The sequence below is a fragment of the Sodiomyces alkalinus genome, assembly GCF_003711515.1.
Source record: "Sodiomyces alkalinus F11 unplaced genomic scaffold SODALscaffold_15, whole genome shotgun sequence".
Lineage (NCBI taxonomy): Eukaryota > Fungi > Ascomycota > Sordariomycetes > Glomerellales > Plectosphaerellaceae > Sodiomyces > Sodiomyces alkalinus.
In genome coordinates, this window is record NW_021167093.1 from 425,413 (window position 1) to 444,403 (window position 18,991).

Here is an 18,991-nt window from a genome sequence, read left to right on the forward strand (position 1 = left end):
ATAAGAGGTATATCGCGGAGGCTCCCTATATAATAACTACGACTATATACTAATAACTAATTTATACTAACCACTTATCTTTTTCGACTTTTCTATACTACTATTAGCCTAATCACGCTAATAGCCTTTTAGTCTTATATTTTCGGAAGCACCGGATAACGTAGGATAATTCCTAGATAAGAGCGCTTAAGGCTTTAAAGAAAAAGGAGGATAGTATTATTAGTATAGCCGTGGTTATAATAAAGAAGCTATAATAGCCTAAAAGGAAGAAGTCCTAAGATTTTATTAAAGAAGCGTATTATTTCCCTAATCCCGGAGGCGTCTTTACTATATAGAAGCCTAAGGCTTTTAAGGTTTACCCTCTTAACGATATTCTATTTAATAGAAGTATTCTTAATAAAGACCCCTATTAGAAGAAGAATATCCTTAAAGAAATTAAAGAGGAAGACTAGGAACTAGAAGACGAGCGGTTTATTAGCCTAATTATACCGAAGTTTTCTAAAATTATACCTCGTTCGCGCCTTATACCCGAAAGACTTAACACTATCCTAAAGACCGTTAAGCACGTAACTTATAAGGAATAGGAGCTCCTAATAAAGGTCCTCGTACACTGCGAGGTAGCTATTATATAGGACTAGACTAAGTATAGCCGCCTTAACGAACGGGTAGCCACTTTATAGAAGATTCAGGCGGTTTCTTATAAGGCGTGGCAGGCGAAGGGGATCCTTATCCCTAAAGCTCTAGAGTCTATAGTTATATATATAATAAAAGACCGCCTTAAGAAAGGTATAATCGAGGAGAGCTATATAGCCTACTATAACCCCTAGTTCTTAGTTAAGAAGAAGGACGGTAATATACGGCTTATTAACTCGGCTACTAAGATTAACGTAATAACCCTTTAAGATACCTTTATACCGCCTAGGGCCGATAAGTTCTCCAAGGATTTCGCTATATATAAGCTTATATCCCTCTTAGACCTTTTCTCCGGCTATAATCAGGTTACCCTTAATAAAGAATCTTAAGATCTAACTACCTTTACGACTATTATTAGACTCTTTAGGATATATACCCTTCCTTAGGGGGCCACTAATTTAGTAGCCTAGTTTATACGTATTATAACCCGTATCCTTTACGACCTTATTCCTTAGTACTATAGACTCTTTATTAACGATATTATAGTAAAAGGACCGATAACCACCTATAAGGATACCCTAATTAGACCTAGAATTCGCCGTTTTATAGCCGAGTATATCGCTAATATTAATAAAATACTTCTTAACGTGGAGCTAGCTAAAGGTATTATCGTAGGTATTAAAAGCTAGTAGTATTAGAAAGTAGCTATTATTATAGGCTACGTCTACGGTACTAATAGTTATTCCCCTAAGTAGGCTAAGATCGCGAAGGTCCGAGAGTGGGAAAGGTATAGTATAGTCTTTAACGTTTACTTATTCCTTAGTCTCGCTATCTTTTACTAAGTCTGGATTTATAAGTTCGCTATTATCGCTAGACCCCTAACCGACTTACTACGGAAGAATACTACCTTAAAGTAGGAGGAGCCTTAATAACACGCTATAAACGCCCTTAAGAAAGCCTTTACTACTACCCCTATCCTAATTACTATTTAGTACGGCGAAGGCGTAGGAGTTATCTATATTATCCTCGACGCTAGTATAAATAGATAGAGTAGACTCCTCGGATAGTACGTTAAGGATATAAAAGCTATAGTATAATACGAAAGCGGTTACTAGTCTCCTACGGAGAGGGTCTATAATACTAGTAAGCTAGAGCTAAGGGGAGTTCTAAAAACCCTTTAGCGCCTATATAACTACCTTTATAGGGTTTACTTTATCCTTAATACTAATACCTAAGCCCTCCTATCCTAGTTAAAAGGATCTACTACTAATCTCCTTAATACCCTAATTACCCGATAGCTCGCCTAGATCCGGCTTTTCGACTTCGACGTTAAGTATATTAAAGGATCTAAGAATACTATAGCCGATAAAGTCTCCCGGATACCCGGAATACCTTTAATTAAACTAATAACGATACCGAAAAGGACCTATATAACTTCGTATATAATAGAATCTTCCTTATAGAAACCGAGAAGTAGTTTAACGACTCTGCCCTGGCTAATAATATCCTTAATAAGGACTTTACCTAAAGTCAGTTTTCCTAATAAGTAGGTACCTTTTTAATAACCTTTCGCGTGCTTAGAGGAATAAATCCTAAGGAAGCCCGTAGAGTTAAAGATATGGCTACCTATATATTCCTTAAGGATAGACTACTATAGACCCGAGTAACTAAGGCCGATTCGACCCCTAAACGCTAGATTAACGATAAGAATACCAAGGTTAACCTAATTAGGAGAGCCTACGATTAATCCGGATACCGAGGAAGGCTAGGTATATACTATCGCCTTACGGCTAACTACTTCTAGGATAGTATCTATAAGAGCGTGTAAAGGTTTATTAAGTCCTATTCCGAATACTAGGCCCGCCGTAGCCGTTCTTAGGAGCATCCCCTAATCTTAATAAGCCTGCCCGAAAACGCCCTCTCTTTTACCTAGGTTAGCCTAAACGTTTAATATCTCTAAGGGTAGTATCTTATAAAGGCCCGCTATATATTTATAGGTTAGGTTAAGGCTCGACTACTAAAGAAGAATACGTCTAAGGCTATTATCTTATTTTTATAGGAAAATATAATCTATAGGAATAGGCTTTATATAATCCTCTTTATAAATAAAGGCCCCGAGAATAAGGGTTATATAATTAAGCTAAACCGTTAGTATAGGACTACGCGAAAGCTCGCCTCGGCCTATTACCCCCGCGCTAATAATCTTAATAAGGTTAGGTATAAGGCTATTACCTACGCTTTATCTATCTAGTTAAAGTTTTACCCTAAAGCCCTTTATAAGATCCTCCTAATAGTCCTTTTTATTAACCGTATACCGGTAAGAGCTTTTACTGGCTATACCCCTTTTTTCTTTCTACACGGCTATAAGGCTATTACCCTAATTAAAACGACCTACCTAACCTAGAGAGTACTAGACTAGGGCCGCGTTAAAACTCCTAGGGATAAGATAATGCTTCGGTTAAGGGCTTTTACCTAGCTTAATACCGATTAACGTGCTATTATTACTATAATTACTAAATAATAAGGGCGATGGATAGCCTACATTAACGCTAGCCGTGCCCGGGTACCCAATAAGTAAAGGCTATAAGTTAAGGATCTTATACTAGTTCACGATGCTAAGAAAGCTATGGATATAAGCCGTAAGGCTAAGCTTAACTACTAATAGAATAGCCTATATCGTATCCGGAAGGCTAATTACGATAATAAGTCCTTTATCCTTAAGACTCTTACTAGAGAAGAACTAAAAGGGATTACTTTTACCGCTAACCGCCTAAAGAAGTTTATCTAAAACGATAATAGGTACAAAGAGCCTAAGGACTAGACTATATTTAAATAAGACTATAGCGAGAAGCTTAAGATTATATACCCTACTCGAGGAGGGACTATTACCGAAGAAGTCACCGAAGGACCCCTTCTACCTGGCGAGGACCCTAAAGAAGATACTAGGGCCGAGGATAATATTAATTCCTCTGATTATACTATTAACGGACTTTTATGCCGCTCCGAGAGACTAAGAGAGTTATTAGGGGAGTATTATAAGAAGCTAGAGGAAGAGTTAAAAAAGGTAAGGGAGTTTATTACCGTTAAGGTGTAGAGTCTATAACGCCTAGATTTTAACCTAAGTGAGTATAAGGATTATACTAATAAGCTAGATTCTATTTCTTATTATTACTTTCCTTAATTCCCTTTATTTTTAAAGCCTATACTCGCTAGGAGGCTAGCGTATAGTGTTAGGGCCGAGGGTAAATAAAGCTAAATCTTTTATCTACCTAAAGTCGCGATATACGCCGGTATAAAGGGTATAAACCTATAAATAATCTTCCTAACCACTACCCTAGTCTATTTCTTTTTTAAACCTTTTCCTTTATTACCCTGATTAAAAGCACTATAAACCTATCCGGACTTATTTCCCCGATTAGAAGACTTGTCCCTATATTTATTATCTATTATATTTATAAGTAAGCCTAACTACGTGGACGTTACCGAGATCTACTACTATATACTCTCTATAGGTTTCTTTTATTATAATCCCGAATTCTTTACTTCTATTCCCCTAATCACCGTATAATTTATCGGACCTAAGCTAAATTAGACCTAGTTTAATATAAGCTACCTATTCTACGGAAGGGAGTTATAGTCGGGAATAACTAGTATAAGGACAGTTACTAAGGGTATAATATAATTAAGAGACATACTGTTAAAGGCTATAAGCCGTAAACTGTAAATCCCTCCTTTACTAACCCTAGTACTAGTAACTTATTAAGTTATTACGTTAATCTTAATAGCCTGATTTTAAAAGTATAAGAGCCCTCTCCTTTCTACTACTTAAACCCCTTTTCCTGATCTTTATTACTAATCGCTCTCCCTATTACTAATATTATACCCTTATTCCCCTAACCACTATATATTACCCTTAAACCTACTATACGTAAGTTCCTCGTCCTAAAAGAAAAGACTAATACTATATCTATTTCCAGAAGAGTAAGTTCAAGACACTAAGTTAACGGCGTTAAGAGCCCCGCTAGAAAAACCCCTGAAAAAGAAAAATATAATATCACGACGACGATAGCGATAATAATCATAAAAACCGGAAAATCCGGGGATTCCCTAGCTTCGTTAGCTTAATTAAGCGATTACCGGCCGCTACCTATAAATCTTATTCTTCTTATAAGGGCTTTATCGGTAGATAGGCCTATAGAGTCTACTTATATAGAGTAGAAAACCGATTATTATAAAGAGAAGGAAAAGAGATGAAGATAAGCCACGAAGAAGACCTCCTTTTATACCTTTTTCCCCCTAACCTTATTACTTATTCCCCTAATTAGACCTATCACGAAGTTCTCGCGAAAAGAGTAATACCCTGGTTATTAGAGAATATCTCTTCTTAGAAATCCCGTTTATCTATTAGAGTTATATTATTTAGTTAATTAACTATCTAATTCCCTTCCCTATAAACTACCTAGTAAACCACGCACCCTTTCCTACTACCCGTTCCCCTAACTATAACGCACCCTATTAGTAACGCACCCTATTAAGTAAGCTACTTAGTTGTAGGGTCGCTTTTATAGTCACCTTCCTTAGGGCCGTACCTCTTAGAGACCCGGCGCTAGATATAAGCCCCCTTAGGGAGCGGAATAGTCTACTAGATAACTATTTCCTCCCGGTTAGGTACCTCCTTAGCCTTACGGATAATATTATAATACCTATCCACCTCCTTCCTATATCGAGCTAAGAGTATTAGGATAAGACTAAGTAAGCTCTTATAAGCTTTAAGAGTCTTATTACTATAAGCCTAGTATATCTAGTGAGTAATCTTATAGCCTATAACGGTTATATTAACTAGGAAAACGCTAGTCCGAAGAGAGTAAATCGGGCGTTATCTATTATTATAAAAAGACTATAGTAGTACTAAATTATCCTTAGAAAAAGGATTATAATACTTAAAGCCGGGGTAGTTATTATCGGGCTAGCTAATCTTATATTTAGCCCACTAGAACTCTTTATAAAGGCCCTTATCCCGGAATGTGTAAGTAGACTTATAGAATAAATAGTTAGCGTAGTCGGGGAAGCGTGGATTCTACGGCAGGGAGACGCACGTATAGAATAGGTACGTATTCTTATTATTAACCCGATCTATTATAGCTATCCAGCGTTCTTCGTAGTATAAGCAGGGCACCTTATTAACTACGCTATATACCTGCACGATAAATACCCTAGCGGCGTAAGGCCTTATAATGATCTTTATAATATATTCGCTTTAGGGACTTATAAGGTCCTTAGCTATAAAGATACGACGACGGAATAAAGGCGTTTTAAAGAAGTCGCGTATCTCCCGGAATAAAGCCTACTCTATATCCCGATTAGTAATATTTAATAAGGTATCCTAAAACCGGCCTATAATAATAAGCCGAATATCTTAATCGATAACCGAAGGCAGAAAATCGAGCTTAACGTATAAAACGCTACCCTTATTAGCTACCTTAAACTAACCGATATAAGTATTAATCTTAGCACCGAAGTTAGTATCCCCTAAATAGGGTAACCACGAGAAATAGGGAAGGAAAACTTATAGTTATATCTATAGGCGTTACCTAAATATTATACCTATTAGAAGTGCCTTTTATTAGACGCGTCTTAGGCTAAAACCACAAAATAGGCTTAACGGACTCTTACTTACCGACGGCCTTCTTATATTTATACGGCTCCGCCTCGTTTAATACTCTGATTATATACTTGGAGGCTATAGTGTATATTTAAGAAGTTAAGGAGTTAAGAAGTTATAGTGCTATCGGTAACATATCTAAAGAAGTGGTAAATTTACTTAAAAGAAGAGGAATAAGGAGCCGGGGATCCTGCGTCTTTTATATTTAAGAGACCGATAAGTAAAGACGTTAACTAAGCGGCTTATAGCTTTTATAAGTTAGGGGAGGCGTCTCTAATAAAGTAATTATAACTATTCGACCTGCCTTTATAGCTATTTATAGTTACCTCCTTTTATTTTCCTTTATTATAGAATCACGACTCCGCCTACTATCTAATAATAAATAAGAAGCCTTATCCGATATGTGCCAGCTAATTATAGTAAGCGCCGAAGCCAGTTAGCTAATTATAGTAGGCGTTTTTAACGTCGATTTCCTAATTTAGCACCTTCTTTCCGACTTATAAAGACTATCTTTATCACGATTTAGGAAATAACCTCCTTTAACGACTAAAAGACCGTTTAAGCTATAATTATAAGTTAAGGACTCCTGCTTAAAGGAAAGAGCCTTTAGAAAAGGTCCTCGGAGGATAAATAGAACCCTTTTTAGCCTTAATCCTGATCTTTCCCTTCGATATATCCTTATAGACTTAGATTTACCCGTTCTTCCTTATTATATTCCCCCCCCCTTATTTTATTTTTATCCCTCTAAGTTTTCTTAATAGCTCTCTCTCCTCCCCTTTTTCCTTTTTTTTCACGAGGAACCTTCGCCGAAGACCCTAATCAGGGTAATATAAGTAACCGTAGACGCCAGAACCCGTAAGGACTAACGCTATAGCCGCTAATAACTTAGTGGATTACTAGGCTATAGCCCCTAAGGGTTTAGACCTAAATAAGGGCGTTTAGCCTGAGGGACGGACCGCTATCAAACTAAGCACTAGGCCCCGTAAGGAGTATAATCCTAAGAAACGCAGGTAGGTATTCCCTGCGAGTGGTTTACTGTACCGCCTCTTTAAGGCCGTAGATAATAATACCCCTTATACTAGGTTTAGAGCTATCTTAAAGGACGGTTAGTAGATAGTTTAGAGCCTCCTGGATAAGAATAAGAGTAACGGACTAAACGCAGAGATTATAGGGCTAGCCGTATTATAGTCCCCTTTAATTATCTCCTATAGTGAGCAGTACCTTAAAGTCCGTTCTATCTTAATATTAGCCTACCGGCCACGTAAAGATATTAAAGCCGATAGGTAGTAAGGGAAGAGCGCTATAGAAGAGGTAGTAAGTGCGGTGATTAGCCGTAGGTAAGGATATTCTAGACTTATAGTATTCCTTAATAAAATCCCGAGCTAAGGAGTAGATACTAAGGGTAAGGCAGAGTTTATAACTCTCGCCGATAAAGCGCGGTAATATACTAAAACCAGCCGCTTTATCTCTATAATCTACCACGTTAACGGTAACTATTTCGTTAGTCTAATTATCGATCAGGAGACTTAGATTATATATAGGTATAATAATATATAGTCTAACGGTAAAGGTAAATAACGCCTCCTTAAGGTCGCCCGCCTTACGATACTATAGTTAATCTTTATCGGGGCCCCTAAAGAAGCAGTTAATAGTATAGCTAAGAAATTCTATATCGTCCCCGGCCCTATATAATAGAATAGTCACTCCTATAGTTCTTTTATTATAGAATGGATTAGAGCTTTAGCCTAAGAGGGATATTTATTCCCTCAGAGCTTTAAAGTTTATAGGTTCGCTTAAGGCCGCTATCACGGGAATAATATAGGGGAATGTACTCGGTATATTAAGAAAGGCTAAGTAATTTATATTAGTAAGCTCTTTGGCTTCGGCCGCTACACAGAGTTAGCTATAAAGCCTATAACGCCGCCTCCCGAAATCCCTAAGACGACTAGATTCTAGCCTATTAATAAGACTAAGAAGTGGATACCGGTTAACCCGTCTAAGGGTCCTAAGACTCCTAAGATACCTAAGGCCGAGGAGAAGTCTATTAATCTTACTGGTTCCCTTAATCCTGAGATTATAAACCTTACTAGCACGCTACGCTAGAGTTTCTAGGAACCCCTAGTGTTATCTAATAGTAGTAGCCACGTCGAGAACGTAGGTCTTAGCAGTCTCGAGCTTTAAACCCCTAAGGGTAAGAAAGCCGTGAAGCAGATATTACCGGCTATTAAGAAAACGCGCCCCCGAAGATACCTAAGACGCCTAAAACTCCTAAGACGGCGCCTAAGCCCTCTATCGTTTCGAAGGAGAGGAGTTATAATATCTAAGATAAATAGGAAAAGGAGGCGAAGTATTAGGCTAAGGGCACTAAGATATCTTATTACCTTCTATACTATAGACTCATAGATACGCGGCCTTTAGCTAAGCGCATTAGTCCTATTAGGCTAAGCCTATATACTAAGGAAGAATAGATTAAGTCCTTTAATAACCTATACCGAGCAGGCCTCCGTGACGTAGTGGCTAATAACGCGTTATATCTACCGCCGCCTCGGGCTATACCTTAGGAAGGATAGCTTCGTTATAACGCGGGGATTAAGTAAGAAGCGGATAAGGCTACTACTAATTAAGAGGCTAAGAAGGCCGATAAGCCTAACTATATAGTCGGAGGAAGAACCTTACAAAAGCATAAGTAAAGGCATATATAGAGGAATAGATAAGTGACGTCTTAAGGAAAATAGCTGGTAAAGATAGTAAAGGGACGGTATATACAGAGGAATAGGAATTAAGAGGATATCACGGATATACTAAGTAAGCGACGATAAGATATACTTAGCTTATCGGGTTAATAACAGGAGATATATCACGGACTAACCGGTTATTAATACGGCACTATCTTAATAGTATAGTTAAGGGATAGTATCCACGAGACTTATATCCACGATCTGGAAGGGCCTGTCTAATAGTAGGCATACCTAGAATCAATAGGTTATCGCTATAGTCTCGCTATTATATAGCTAAGTGATAGTATCCACGAGACGTATATTCACGATCTGGAAAGGCCTATCTAATAGCAGGTATACCTAGAATTAATAGGTCGTCCCTATAGTCTCGCTATTATACAGTTAAGCGATAGTATCCACGAGACTTATATCCACGACCTAAAAGGGCCTGCCTACTAGTAGTAGATATACCTGGAATTAATAGGTCGTTACCGTAGTATCGCTATTATATATCTAAGGGACAATTTCCACGAGACTTATATCCACGATCTAGAAGGGCCTATCTAGTAGCAGGTATACCTAGAATTAATAGGTTATCCCTATAGTCTCGCTATTATATAGCTAAGGGATAGTATTTACGAGGGATATCACCACGACCTAAAAGAGCCGAGGCTATATCTAGATTCCTAGATATCAAGCTATAGGAAGTTAGAGGTAGGACTACTAGGAGTTAATAGAAGGATAAAGGTTAAGATATCAGGTATAATAGTCTTATATTAAGGGAGTTAGGCGGGGATAGATAGGAGGATTCTAGTTAGACCCTAGATAGCTATAAAAGGAGCGCCTTAGGGACCTCTTTTTTAAGGCGGGTAACGAATAATCTAAGTATTCTAAGACCCCTTACTTATAGACGAACTACTATTCACTTACGACGTATCGGTTAATCACTATTATACTACTCTATATAAGGATACCTTTAATATTTTATTCATTCTCTACCTTACCTAGGTATATAGACCGGTATAAAGTTTCTGCCCTACCTACCTAAGCGGAGAACTAATTAGTTATTCTCGGTATATCGTTACTGTACTAACTACTCCCCGAGTTCGAGATAGGAGATACCGAGTCTAGCCGTAATAATAAGGTAAATCCTTAGCCGTAGCGGTAAGAGCAGAATAGGCTACGCGCTAAGTAAGGTAATATACCTTAAATAGCCTAATAGATAGCTAACCCTTAACTCCCCGCAGGTTATAGTACTAAGGCACTTATCGGTGCCGCTCTAGGAACTAGGGCCCTAAGCGCTATAGAGCGGACCCTACCTATAATACTTATCTCTTTTAAGCTAACCTTATAGTCCTTTACCGCGGAGATAACTACCGACTAGCTATAGACGTATAGCTATAGGCTCCGCCTTATTAAGGACTATCGGTAAATAGACCCGCCTAACCGGTATCGGATACTAGAGGTCGCCCCCCTAATGCTACTATAAGCGTTAGCTATTTAATAGTGGTATAGTTACGAGAATAGGTCGAAGCTTTTAGGTTAGACTAGGAGCGATACTACCTAGCCGGATACCTCTAAGCTTTACGAGATAGTAGTAATACCGCGGATATACTATAAACCCCGGATACCTAATAGCTAACCCGTAACGACTAGGCTAAGATAGACTACCCTATCACTAAATAGGATATCTAATCGTGGGATTAGTATAAAACGTTTATTAAGGACTTAGAAGAATATTTTTACCTTAATTTTAGTAATTTTTAGAGCGATAAGACGAAAGTCTATTTCGCTAATAACGCTCTTCCTTAGGCTATTAGGTCGCGGTAGCATTCCTAATAACGGTTAATTACTATGCCTAGAGCTATTATAGCGACTTAGCAGGAAATAAAGAATTTCCTTTTAGGGTAGATCGTTAACGATAATACCCGTACGATAACCGCCGCGGACTAACTATTTAGTGACTCTACTAAGTAACGAGATAGGGAGAAATATAACCACTTTCTTAACCGGATTAATCGATTCTTTAATAAGATCCTTATACCTATTAAAGATAACTAGCGTATATAGCTTATAATCGTTAAGCTATAATGGCCCATTCGCGACTATATAATCGCTAAAGGACTACCTAAAACTTACGCCGAACTTTATTCGATAGTATAGAAGGCTAAGATACTTCGGAATAAAGACACGGTAGAAGATAAGGATAAGGTATCGGCTCCGTAATCACGGCGGTCTAACCGCTCGGCAGCTATAAACTAAGCCGGTGGTAGTTCAAAGAGAAGCCCGTCCCCGGAAGATCCGGAGACCTCCGCTAGATAAGAGACGACCCTGAATTAACTAAAAAGACGCAGTTTAGTAGATATAGAGTGCTACTACTATCATTAAAAGGGATATCTTCATAATAATTACCCGAGATTAAAGCATAATAATAGCGGTTCTAATACCTCTAGCTCGAACCTAAACCGATAACCCGTGGCCGGCGCGCGGTCGAATATTAGTCACACCTAATTTAATAACTAGTCGTAGTAATAGGAAAACGCCCCGCCTTATACTAAGCCCTCGGGCTATAGGCTAATTAAAGCTCTTATAGCGTTAAGGTAAGGCGGGCGGTAGGTCTATACCACGGCTATCCTCGATAGAGGAGCGGATATACACGTCGTGGATCGATCTACCTTACGAGAAGGATAGGTATTCTCGTAATAAACTATTCGTCGTACGACTTTCTAAAACGTGTTGTTCCATAGCCACTATAAGGCGGCCTAAGATATGGTTACGATCCTTGGAAGCTTCTAGTTACGAGTCAGCTTTAACCTCGCGCTACCGGCGAACTAACCGCTTAGCTCGGGAGATTTAATTACGGGCCTCGCTTTAGTGGACACGAGTACCCTAAGCCGAGCCCGGGCTTCCGTTAATAACCGCCGTTCACTTAGTATAAAACTACGGTTTTTATTAAAAACTCTTATAATATTATTCTGTATTAATTAAGCTAATTTACGAGTATTAATAGGTAACTATAACTTATTAGTCGGCCGCGGAGCGGTTATAGCAGGGAAGGGGTATAGGACTTACCTTATTATAAGGCTTACTACCTTATATTTAGCAGTAATTATATTTAGCGGATCGTTCTACGAATATAGCTATATTAGCTATTGCTCGCTAAAGAACTACTAAAGGGTTAACTTACTTTCGGTAAAGAGGTATAAGCGGAAAATAACGGGGGTAACGGTGAAATTAGTCTTAGTCCACTAATAGCGGGCGTAACGGTTATATAGTTCCCGTAGGGGACCGCTATAATATATCTCCTTTATATCTCCGCGAATAATAGGCTAAGGAGTAGTTATCGGACTACTAGGCGTTAATAGAGTAGTAGGAGGAGCGGTCGGAGGCGTAATAGGGGGAGCTATAGGCGGAATAGGCGTTAAAACTATCTTAGGGGCGGTAAGAACGGAAGTGGTAGAGTTATTATTAGTTCCCAAGGAACTAGCGGGCGATAACGTTACACTATTACCACTACTACCGCTAATAGTAGCACCACCGCCGGTAGTCTTCGCGCACTTAGGGGCCCTTTTAGTAGCACCCCTAGCCTTTCGCTTACTACCCGTAGCGGGGGCACTACTACTAGCGCTAATAGCGGCGATATTCTTTAAAGCCGTTTTAGGAGGTATATTAACGAATTAACGGCGAGCTATTAAATTATTAGTCTCCCGACGAAGATAAGACCGTAGAGAAGGTAAAAAAGGCCTTATAGGAGGAATTATATTATTATAAAAAGAGAATTAGTTAACTAAGGGTATCCCTAACGGCTATTAGCTAATATCTAACTATTAACGATAGATATAACGCCGAGTTTATAACTAAAAAACGTAAGGACCCTAATCTTCGTCGACGTTCGAAGCGATAGAAGATTAATAGCGTTATAGCCGGGATTTAACTTACCTGCTATAACCTAGAAACTAAGGTTATTATAATAGCTTAAGAAGAATAGGAAGAGGATTATGAGATTTTAGAAGGTATAGAATAATATCTATGGCCTATAAGGCCGCCGTGTCTTCTATTTTATCTTATTAAGTAATAGATAAGAGTATTTACCTCCCCGAGTTACTATATTTATAGAATAAAGGGGGCTAAGGTATTAACCACCTATACGATAGTTACTAAAAGGCTGTTATTTATATACTATCTAACTAATAAAGCCCTATAACTCTTTAAGATATAAATAATACTCTTAGTTAAGAGAATAAATTAATAAAGGATTTTAAACTAAATACCTTTAAGGTGCTTTATAACGGGATAATTACTAACCCACGATAGGTTCTTATCTTTAAGGGAATACTATTATTCGTGAATAAATCACTTATTAACTAAATACTATATAGCCTACTATAGTTACTAGATTACCCCTTCGTTTAATAGCCGCCTAAGGATAGGCGCTTTACGGAGGAGTATTATATTATAGATATACTAAGTAAGGGACGATAAGATATACTTAGCTTATCGGGTTAATAATAGCAGATATATCACGGACTAACCGGTTATTAATACGGCACTATCTTAATAGTATAGCTAAGGGATAGTATCCACGAGACTCATATCTATAATCCAGAAAGGCCTATCTAATAGCAGGTATACCTAGAATTAATAGGTCGTCGCTATAGTCTCGCTATTATATAGCTAAGGGATAGTATCCACGAGACTTATATCTATAATCTAGAAGGGTCTATTTAATAGCAGGTATACCTAGAATTAATAGGTTGTCGCTATAGTCTCGCTATTATATAGCTAAGGGATAGTATTTACGAGGGATATTACCACGACCTAAAAGGGCCGAGGCTATATCTAGATTCCTAGATATCAGGCTATAGGAAGTCAGAGATAGGACTACTAGGACTTACCAGGAGGATAAAGGTTAAGATATTAGGTGTAATAGTCTTATATGAAAGGAGTTAGGCGGGGATAGATAGGAGGATTCTAGTTAGACCCCGGATAGCTATAAAAGGAGCGACTTAGGGACCTTTTTCTTAAGGCGGGCAACGAATAATCTAAGCATTCTAAGACCCCTTACCTATAGATAAACCACTATTCACTTAGGACGTATCAGTTAATCACTATTATGCCACTCTATACGAGGATACCTTTAACAGAGGATCCCTAACTAGGTATACGTGGAGGACGGGGTGATTAGAGAAATAAGGGAGTATAATAGCTCTTTACTTAGTTTATTTACCTGTATCTGCTTATTTTCGGGAGTTATCTACGCTGCGAGGGCGTAAACAAGATAAGTACGGCCGAATTATAACCGCGTAGATACAGCGTTAGAGTGGTTTCGGTAGACGGTTATATAACCCCCCCTTTTCAGGCCGCTGGATCTACAACCTATATATATATTAAGGATAGGCTTAGGATATCCCTATCGACGGATTATTATTAAATTATAATCCTCTTTTATAATTACTTATTCCGCGTTTAAGATATCTTTCCAGTTTAACTTACGTTACCCTAATCAGAATAGTAACTACCGATCTACTTCTTCGCTAAAGGTTATAGCGGTATTGGTTATGTTTTGGTTATATATCGTGGTTTTTCTAGACTGACCTCTTTATCTGGTCTTTGTCTTGACGATCTGGTGCCACTACGTCTTTATCCAGTTATAATCCTAGGTAAGAGCGGTTAGCTCCGTGTTCTACTAAGGGATAGGTAGGCGTTTAAAGGTGCCCTCGCGGCGATACGGTATAGCCTTATCGGCTAGGGTTATAAGGTCCCCGATTAGGTTATCTAGTACTAAGTCGATATATTCTAGTATTATAAAGGGGCTAGTCTACTATAGTTACGTAGCGGCGAGCTAAGGGACCTATAAGGTGTTAAAGTCTTTCTAGACCTAGTAGGGCCCGCCTAGGTCCCGCGGTAGTATAATCGCGGTGCTTAGCACGGTATTTATCTCTATATAGATTGAGGCCGTCTATAAGTAGTAGTCCGACCCGATAACGGTCTTATCGGGGCCGCCGAAATCATAGCGGAGCCCCTATATCGCCTATATAAGGTCGATAATACTAGTATACCGGCCCGGGCGGTGCTATATAGTAGTTCCGGGGGGGGGTTATCAAGTCTAAGTTCTACCGGGTCGTAAGGGTAAATGGGGTATCGGCTCGGGGGTAATAACGCGGTAGCTATAACTATAAGGGGTAGTATAGGTTAAAGTCCCCTATAAGGATATAGTGGCCCCGTAGTAGTACTATATCGAATATATCTTATAGGGGTATATTCTACGGGGTCCTAGCTAACTAGTAGTTCTATACGTAGATTAACCAGATTATAAGGGCATTATCTCTAGTTTTAAATATAACCGCGTAGGTATTGCGGTAGGCCCGCCACGTCTATATATATAGCGGGTATCTTTTATATTTATATAAAAGGGCGTAGCCTCCTCCTTAGATTAGCCGGTATACCCCTTAGGAGGGGTAGGCAGGGCTTTTTATAAAGGGGTTAAGGGCGGATTCCTGGATTACTATCACGTTATACTCGGCGCGGTACCGAAATAGGAGCTCCCGCCGCGCTTAACTCCTCCCTATATTCCACGAAAAGATATAGATTCTTATTAATTAAGAGGGGGGGGGGGGTTAACATAATATACCCGGTATAACCGGAGTCTAGTTCTAGCTCTATAGCTCCTATTACGGTACCTTACTAGCCCCGCGGGGGACTATATAGGCGCTTATTAGGCCCGGTATCGGGGAGCCCTCCTATCATTTAATCCTTTTCGGGGGGCGTTTATAGCCCTTATAAAGGGGCCGGTCCTAGTCCTAGGCGATAATAATCGGGGGGAAGATCTACGCCTATTATAGGTATACCGCTTTAGTCTAGCGGGTAATATTAAAATCCCTAGCTTAGTACTTATATGCTTCGCGAGTCTTTTCGGCCTTTTTCCTTAGTAGTCGGTATAAGTCGTTAAAGGTATTATAGTCTTCGGTATAGGTAGTATAGCGGCGGGAGCGGCTAGGCGCCGAAGCGTTATAGTAACCTAGGCCTTATATATACGCCGATTGGGGCTTAGCGTAGTAATAGTATACTCTCTTTACCATAGGGTAGCCGTTAGCCTTATAGCCGAAGTATAGATATTTATAGCACCTTAGGGGGCTAAGGTTAGGATTATATAGTTTATAGATATAGCTACCCCCTTCCAAGAGGAGGGTATTCCGGATAAGGCTTACTGCCCTTTCTAGTAAAGCCGATTCGATAAGGAGAAGCGCTACCCTACTAATACCGCGGCAGGGTACTTATTATTATACTCGGAGGATTTTAGCCTTAGAGTTTATATCTTATAAGGATACTAGTAAGTCCTCCTCGGATAAGGTGTTAAGGACCTCCCGGGGGATAGCCTTAATAAGTATAGGGTAGGTTTATACGGCTAGGGTAGCTCTTTTACTAAAGGCCTTCTTAATCTATTATTCCTCGTAGGTAGCCTACTACTATACCCCTTCGGTAAAAGTATGACAGATATCTCCGCTAAGTAGCTTCTATACCGCTATAGCGTTATATCGGGTAGGTATAGCGTTTTAGCTTAAATAATTTCCTTTAGGGTCCTGGCTCTAAGGGGCTAGTCTTTAGTGAGGGTTCCTTAGCAGCCTATTAATTCCCGGTGATACCTAGCAGGGATTACTTTAAGTGGGGCGGGGTCCCGCGGCGGCGCTATTATAGGTACTCGGGCTATAATATTAGCCTAAGTCTTTTTTATACTACTTATTCCTTTTCGGAGTTTCTCTTAGATAATATAGCGGATAGATAGGGGGATAGCGTAGGTGGTAGATACGCCTAGTGGCCGCGCAAGGCCGTGGGTTCGAATCCTACTCCCCTTAATCGTGCGCGATTTTTTTAAAAAAAATCGCGCGCGACCTACCCGGAGCTCCTGCACGTCACAGGGGTCCCCGCCCGTTCGGGGAGATATTTATCAGCTTACGCGCTGATAATTAGAACCATACTGCCTCTAGTACGTACCCTATCACGCGTAATTAAGCGCATCTATATACGTACTACTGCGATCGAGCCCTGGAGCCTAGGGAACTACGGGGAGCGCGTACCACCACTTAAGGACAAGTCCCGGACTGATAATTCTGCTTCGTATATTCTTTACTTTTATATATAAGTTATGTAAATAACTAGATACTCGTTATAGGCTTAGTCTCCTTAATAGACTCGTGCCATAGCTTTAGGGCTGTATGCACGTATTGAATTAAGAAAAAAATTGCGGATAGATATATATAGGTATACTAGCGGTAGCGTACCGGTATTCTTACGGGTACTACGTATTATAATTAGTTACTTTACAAGCTCCACGACCTATTTGATCGTGTTCCTATTTGCTAATAAGACCTAAATTTCTGCCTTAATCTTAGCTACTCTCGGTTCCAGGGGGCGCGGTAATCCCCTTTTAGTCTCTTATCGGTTCCGCGCTATATCGTACCTCGGGGGGGGGGGGGGGGAGCGCTTATATTACGAAAAGTAGGTCCGTTACGAATTCTGTATAGACGAGATCGGGCCACTATCCTATATCTCTTCTAGCTATACCGTAGCGCCGGTATTACGGTGCCGCTACGATAGTATCCCGGGAAGGAGGTAGTAGCTATAATCTCTATCTCGGTGGTTTTATCGATTTTACTCTTATTACGCGCCCGTGGTTAGTAGGCGTGTCAAAATCCGTGCTTTTTACGATGTCTGTCTATAATTAATGATAGGACCTTTAGTGGTTCTCGGTAAAGGATATCTATATAGTTTTTAACCGCGATCTTCACTATATAAGAGGATTATAATAGCTATAACCTACCCATAGCTCTATCCCTTAGAACCTTAATTCCTAGGAAGTAACTGATTTTATCGCCTTCTAATAACCTATAGCTTTATTTAACAGTAGCCTCGAGATTATTAGCGTCGGCCTTATAATCTCTATAGTAGATAGGTCCGATATCGTTAACGTAGAAGAATAGGATTAAACCGTTATAAACTATAATATAAGGGTCATTAGGAATGGCTATAAATCCTATCCTTTATAGTATACTATTAAATTCCTCTTATTCTAGTAGTAGCGGTACCCTTAACCGAAACGGGCTTTCCTTAGTAGTAGGACCTTACCTAGTACTTCGTAGCCTTACGGTATCTTTATAAACACTTCCTCTTTAAGGCTAGTATTAACGAACACGTTAATAGCGTCGAACTACCTTATCTCTAGGTTAAATCAGGCGGCGATAGCTATTAGTATACGAAAGGACCGTAAGGCTAGTATAGCGACGTAGTTATCTTTAGTCTTTAACTATTTTTATTAATCCCCTTATACTATAAGGCGTACCTTATACTTAAGGAGGGTGCCCTCCTTATTAAATTTATAGGTATATATCTATCTATAGGGGAGGACTTATTATTTATTAGCCTGATTACCGCCTACCTCCTAGTAGCAGCCTATTTATCGGTAGTCCTTAAGGTATTCCCCCCCTCCTTTCTATAATATTCTGCTTTATATTAGTTAGCCTAATTAAAACAATTAGTATCTCCCTGCCTATGTATTTTACGTTATTTTATATTATTTTATTATTAAAAGCTATACCCGCGTCGACCGCGCGCCTAGCTTTGGGGCCGAGGATAGAGGAGAGAGTGCTTTATACTCTTAACAATACCCCTAGCGCCCTCTTTTTTTTTAGCCTTTTCCTTTTACTTTTATTAGCCTAATTAGAATGAGTCCTATCGAATAAGCCCATTTTTAAGCCTTTTAGGCTATTAGTTACTTAGTTATTTATACTCTTATTCGTAGTCTTAATTCTACGGCTTCGTCTTTACCTCTTTTTCTTTTAGCCTTCCTATTTTTATACCGTTTTTACACGGCTTATTTCTATACACCTTTATTGCCTATATTATTCCTAATTTCCTACGTCTTTTATTCTTCTTCTTTTCCTTCTATCTTTATTATTCTAATTAGGGGAGCCCCGAGCCGTCT

The 18,991-nt window shown here is 39.2% G+C and overlaps 1 non-coding gene across 1 annotated transcript; it reads left to right on the top strand.

Annotated features, from left to right (window-relative positions):
* Positions 1-16,793: 16,793 nt before the first annotated feature.
* On the top strand, positions 16,794-16,865 carry SODALDRAFT_t212. The gene has a single exon. It is a non-coding gene; the product is annotated as a tRNA-Thr (tRNA).
* The last annotated feature ends 2,126 nt before the right edge of the window (positions 16,866-18,991 follow it).